Source organism: Perognathus longimembris, chromosome 13 (assembly GCF_023159225.1).
Source record: "Perognathus longimembris pacificus isolate PPM17 chromosome 13, ASM2315922v1, whole genome shotgun sequence".
Classification (NCBI taxonomy): Eukaryota; Metazoa; Chordata; class Mammalia; order Rodentia; family Heteromyidae; genus Perognathus; species Perognathus longimembris.
This window is the reverse complement of record NC_063173.1, coordinates 16,233,964-16,240,245: the sequence shown is the minus strand read 5'-3', so window position 1 is coordinate 16,240,245 and position 6,282 is coordinate 16,233,964.

The following is a 6,282-nucleotide window of genomic DNA, read 5'->3' as shown; positions in this document are numbered from 1 at the left end:
GAGGGGTGGGCTTCAACCTCAGACAGCACTTCGGCCATTCAAGTGTGGTGAGTTCATTGTCCACAGTCCCAATGGCACACTGCAGTATCACCCAACAACCCTGAAGATTTGTGTTTCCTCTCCACGCCAATAGTTATGTTGCAACCTAACGCCCAAGGTGATGGCATTGGGAAGTGGGGTCTTTAGAGATGATTAGGTCAAGAGTGGGGAGCTCTTGTGAATGGGAGTAGTGTTCTTAGAAAAGAGACCAGAAAATATTCCCTAGCCCTTTCCTCCTTATGAGGACCCAACCCAGACGGACATCTGTGAAACAAGTAGCAGGCCCTCACAGGCCACTCAATCTGCCAGTATCTTTTTTCTACTACTACTACTGTTTTTATTTTTTCCAGTCCTGAGGCTTGAACTCAGGGCCTGAGCACTGTCTCTGGCTTCTTTTTAAAAGCTCAAGGCTAGCACTCTACTACTTGAGCCATAGTGCCACTTCTGGCCTTTTCTGTATATGCAGTGCTGAGGAATCGAACCCAGGATTTCATGCACACTAGGCAAGCACTCTACCAGTAGGCCATATTCCTAGCCCCTGCTATTGTTATTATATTACCTTTAAGTAGTTGTACAAGAGAGTTACCACTTAACAAAGCAGTTTATAAATACAATGCATCTTGATCAATGTTGCCCCTTTCAACATTCTCACTCATCCTTCCCATCCACCCCTTCCCTCATCTTAATTTTCTATGATATGCATGAAATTCTTGACTGCATCCCGCCTCTCCACTTCTCTTCATTCCTTGATTGTCTTGGTCCCACCCCATCCCTTTCAAGTACCCATTTCCCGGTGTTTATTTGGTTGAACTTTGCCTTTGCCTTTCTAAGGAGTTCTCCCTTGAATCTACTGTATTTCAGTTAACACATTTCTACACACTTGCATACCACCGAATGTATTTGCTTATAAGTTCCTACACATGAGGGAAAATATGCATCCTTGGTCTCTGTGGGTCTGATTTACTTCACTTAACTTTTTTCCAGGTCTTTCCATTTCTTTACAAATGATTCAATACCGTTCTTTCTATTGGATGAGAAACTTCCACTGTGTATATATACCACATTTGCTTGATCCACTCATGCATTCAGAGACATCTAGACTGATTCCATATCTTGGCTATGGTGAACAGTGCTATAATGAACATGGTTGTGCTAGACTGCCAGTGTCTGGATCTGGACCATTCCAGCATCCAGAGTGTAAAAAAATAAATTTCTGCTGTACATAATTTTATGGTGCCATACATTTATGGTAAGCTGAGAAAACAGACTAAAACAATCCCCTTTCCCATGCTTTCTTCCAACACACACAGCAGCAGGAGATTCTGCAGACAGAGCCCTTCACTCTTCTCAGTTCTTTCATCAGTAGAGAGGAGTGGAGAGGAGATTGGAGGGTCCACAGTGTCTAACTCTGCTATCTGAGGCAGGAGCAGAATATCATAGTTCTCAAGTAAGTACCCCATGCTTGGTAGCACCAGCTGTCAGGAAGTGAGGCAGATGCCTGCTGTGTGCTATTTGGAAGCCTGCACAATGGGCCAGTCAGACTGACAACTGAATGAGCAAAGATACTAGATATCAAATACCAGGCTCAGCCATTAGTTCTCAAGAAGAGAGGGGAACACTTAAAATTCACGTAGGGATAATGATTTTGAAAGCTATGATTTTATAAGCAATTACAAAGCTGTTATGCAGTGAAAAGGTTTGTTGAGTGTCAGGAATTATGGTTCTGCAGTATTAAACAATTTGGGGAAAATACTAGCCTACATGCTTTTTATTTTTGCCTGTCATTCTAGTAATGTTATGTTTTTTCATCCTACTATAGAAAACAGAGAAAGGATCTCAATTTGGTTGGAAGTTCAGGGTGCTGAACTTTCTGGCATCTATGAACTTGTGAATGATCAATGGTCATGTGATCCTGTGGTTACATCATCTCACCTGTGTCCAACAGTTACAGAAGGAACAGGCATGTGTTTTTAGATGTACAAGAATATCTGAATATTTACTGTAGAAACAAAACTTCTAGGTAGAACTTGGAGGAAAGGTTACTTCGTGTGCCTTGTAAGCTGAATTTCTACCATATATATTTATAATTCCATGACTCTATGCTGCAGCCATATATGTGTGTACACATACATATACATTACATAGAACATATAAGTATATTATATGTGGGGAGACAAGTACTGGGATTTGAGGTCAAGACCCTCTGTGATTGCTAGGCAGGTGGTGCTATACCACTTGAGTCATGACTCCAGTGTCAATGGTACTGTAGTCATAATGAATGTGAGAGCTCATAATGTATGTAATTAAACTTTTAAAAATTACATCTGAAAGTAGATGGGCAGTTAGATCAAACAGTGTAAGTTATCTAGATAACTGTAGAAAAAATTTGTAAGTTCTAAGCCAAAAATATTCATAAAGATATATAAATTCATAAATAATACAGTCAACAGGACAGGAGCAACTCCAGAAAAGTTGATGGGGACCCTCCGGTGCCCTGCTGGAGGGTACTGGAGTGGGGTGGCAGAATGATTCTGTCTTCTTGTCTGGGAGTTCAGGAAGACAGGGATGGGAGTACCAGGCCCCTCCTCCCTCTGTTCATGACTCACTAGTTGGACTCTCTTGGGCTCAGCATGTGGTTATACTCATGGTCATGACTCATGGCAGCAGAAGGATCCTACCTCAATGTCCCCACAACCAATCTTCGGCTCTGTGATTCACTAGGACTCATGGGACTAAAATAAAGCTATGCCTTTTTACACCAAGAGCTACAGATTCCAGTCAGCAAAAGGCAAATGCTTGAGGTAGTTGAATTAAGATCCCTTTAATCTCCCTGCAACAACACATGCAGAGTATGGCCCACCAGTGAAGCCCACCCAGGCCTCACTGTCCAAAGGCTTTAATGAGGAGTCCGTCGAGTGCACATGCAGTGCCTGTATGACCCACTTCAGTCACCTAGTAACTCCCCCCTCACCACGGGGGGAGGAGAGTTTTAGCCATGGTATAGAATATTCACTGAAAAACTGGCAAATGCTAGGGAAGTCAAAGCTTAGGGCCAGGCATCAGTGGCTGACACCTGCAATCCCAGCTACTTAGGAGGATGAGATCCTCAGATTTCAGGAGACAAGAGAAGCAGCTTGGAGTGAATTCAGGGAACTCATATTTAACATCTAAATCTGGACTGAAGTGGGAAAGGCATTTTCACAGACTCAAGTTGAGGAGCAGTGGTACTGACTCTATGGTTCAATATTAGGAAACGCTAACTCTGGAATGCTGTCTAGACTTTGAGGTTTGGGATGGTGGTCTTGTCAGTCTTGTCTTCTGAAGTCTAGAACTACTCACACTTGAGAAAGTAGCTTATGGTGAGTTCTTAGGCCCCAACAGTGCTCAGATACCTGAGAGCATCAAGATGCTACAAGAGTAAAATCACCTATTGGAATCTGGAACACCAAGCAACCACCTACCCATGAACTGAATGATTTATATTTATCAGTTCATCAGACACACACTAGCAATTCATTGTATGATGACAGTGCTATACTGGGGGACCAGGCAGGTAGAGAGATCACAAGTACACTACATGACAAAAGGATTCAGACTCTGTGGCATAGATCCGTGGCACCAAGCTGCTTCCTCAGCTCATTTATCAAAAGCTCCACATATGTTCTCCCCCCCTTTCCCCACTGCTGTAGGATTGTCTTGGTATAGTGGTATGAACCAGAAATAAACTGTAACCCAACTGCGACTGGTTTCACTGGGACAAGTGCTTAAAATGACTGCGAACATCTTCCCACTGGGAGATCTGGCCATCTGTTTTGCAGGTTGGGAGGCCTGAGGTAAGAATATCCATGCACTTCTGGGCAATGGAGGACTTGATGGATAGAACAGAAGCCTGGGTGAAGTAAGACAGGAATACTGAAGAAGTCTGTTGGGTGGGGATGGCTCATGCCTGTAATCCTGGTTACTCAGGAAGTTGAGATCTGAGGATTGCAGATCAAAGATAGCCCAGGCAGGAAGGGAAGTCTGTGAGACTCTTACCTCCAATTAACCAGCAAAAAGCTAGAAGTGGAGCTGCAGCTTAAGGGCATAGCACCAGACTTGAGGGAAAAGGCTAAGGGACAGTACCCAGGTCCTGAATTCAAGCCCCAGTACTGGTGCGTGCACACACACACACACACACAAATCTGAGGAAAAGGCATGCAGCTGGACTGGTAAGAATGGTACCAGGTGATGTAGATTTTGTGTCTCATGTTGATGCCTGTCATTAAGTACCTGCTGGGTGATTAGTCTGGAGTATATCTGCCAGTTTCTACCCTTGACCTAAGGACTCCACCAAATGGACTGTGGGTATAGCAAAAATGAAAATTGCATAGGCCTGGCATAAAGACTCTCACATGGAGATTGCTGCTGCTGAATGCTCAGCCCGCACGATTGGATTCTCCCAGTGCCATTGTTTCAGAAGACTGCCCAGCACTTTGTGAATAATTATACCAGATTCCTTCCAGTCTGGAAAGGGTAGTTTGACCTTAGCATCAAAATGATACTATTTCTGAATATGGGTTTATCTTCCTTCTCCCATCCTATAGTGGTTTACAGTCCTACATAATAATGAAATCTTAGCTCAGAGATTGATTAGATGGTTAAAGAATTTTGACACTGATCATGCTAAGATGGCCTAATTAGGGTGGGGCTAATCCAATACAACTAAGAATACTTGGATACAAATGCACCTGAGGACCATGTGATGATAGAGGCAGAGACTGAAGTGCAGAAGCCACAAGCTGAGGTACTAGAAGCTGTAAGAGGCAGGGAGAGATCCTCTTCTAGAGCCGGAGGAGTAGGTTTTGATAATACCTCAATTTTAGATTCCCAGTATCCATAACGGAAAGCAAATCTCTATTGTTTAACTCATCAAGTTTGTTGTTCTTGTGATGGCAACCTTAGGATGCAAATACAGACCACCAACTACCCTCCCCCGAGGCCTATCACATATGATGCTTTCGAGAGACCCAAATCAAGTATGGCCCCTCCACGTTAATTCTCCTGTCTAAAGCAGGACTTTTAGTCTCCGCTAACACTTACCACAGTCTATTCCTTGCACTCTCCACCAACTAAGCAATTGTTCAGAGTTGCAGGTGCCTCTCACATCTCTGATCTGTTCCCAGCTCTCTAGACCATATAAAAGGTCCAGGCTCTTTATATGGGTCCTAGGACCATATACTAGTCCTCTACTAGCCCTGATGGAAAGCTCTAGAAATCTTATTTTGACAGTCAAGGCTGGGCCAAGGTTACTGAGCAGCAGTAGACTAAGGCTTTCCATATAGAGGGCTTACAGGTTACAATGTAGTTGGAAGAGCAAGCCCTAGATTTACTTAAAACTTTGTTTCCAAATTAAGTCTGAAATATATCATGTTTATTTGGAGTGATTGGTGGGGGGAACTCAGGAAGGTGCTTTGTGTCTTCACTTGACTTGAGGAAGCTTTTCTAGAAGCTTTGGCCACTCATTTTGCACTGTCCAGATTGTTCCTAACTGAAGGTACTTTCTCTGGGCAGATTCTTAAAAAATGGTTTAGGATGAAAGGAGAATGTAAAGGGGGGCTATTGAGTGGAGGTGGATAAACAAAAAAGGGAACAAGCAACAAATATAGCCAGAGTACATAATGTATGTATATGTTAAAAAAAAAGTGGGGAAAGGAGCAGAAAGGATGCAGAAGGATGATCAGAGGAAGGATGATCAAGAATCACTGACATTCAGATGGACATGTGAAGTTGTAACCCCCGTGTACAACCTTCTGAAGTTCAGAGAAAAAAAAAATTAAAAACCAAACAAAGCCGTGGCTCATGCTTATAATCCTAGCTACTCAGGAGGCTGAGATCTGAGGATCCCAGTTTGAAGTATGAGATTATCTTGAATAAACAATGAAAAAATTCAGGAGTGGTGTTGTGTCAAGTGGTAGAGCACTAGCCTTGAGCAAAAGAACCCAAGGGACAGACAGTGCCCAGGCCCAGAGTTCAAGCTCGGAATATGGTCTAGTGGCAGAGTGCTTGCCTAGCATGCCTGAAGCCCTGGGTTCAATTCCTCAGCACAACATATACGGGAAAAGTTGGAAGTGGTGCTGGGGCTCAAGTGCTAGCCTTGAGCAAGAGAAGCTCAGGGACAGTGCTCAGGCCTTGAATTCAAGCCCCAGGACTGGGGAAAAACAAAACAAAAACGAACTTAGGGATGAGAACCAGCAACCTAAGGCT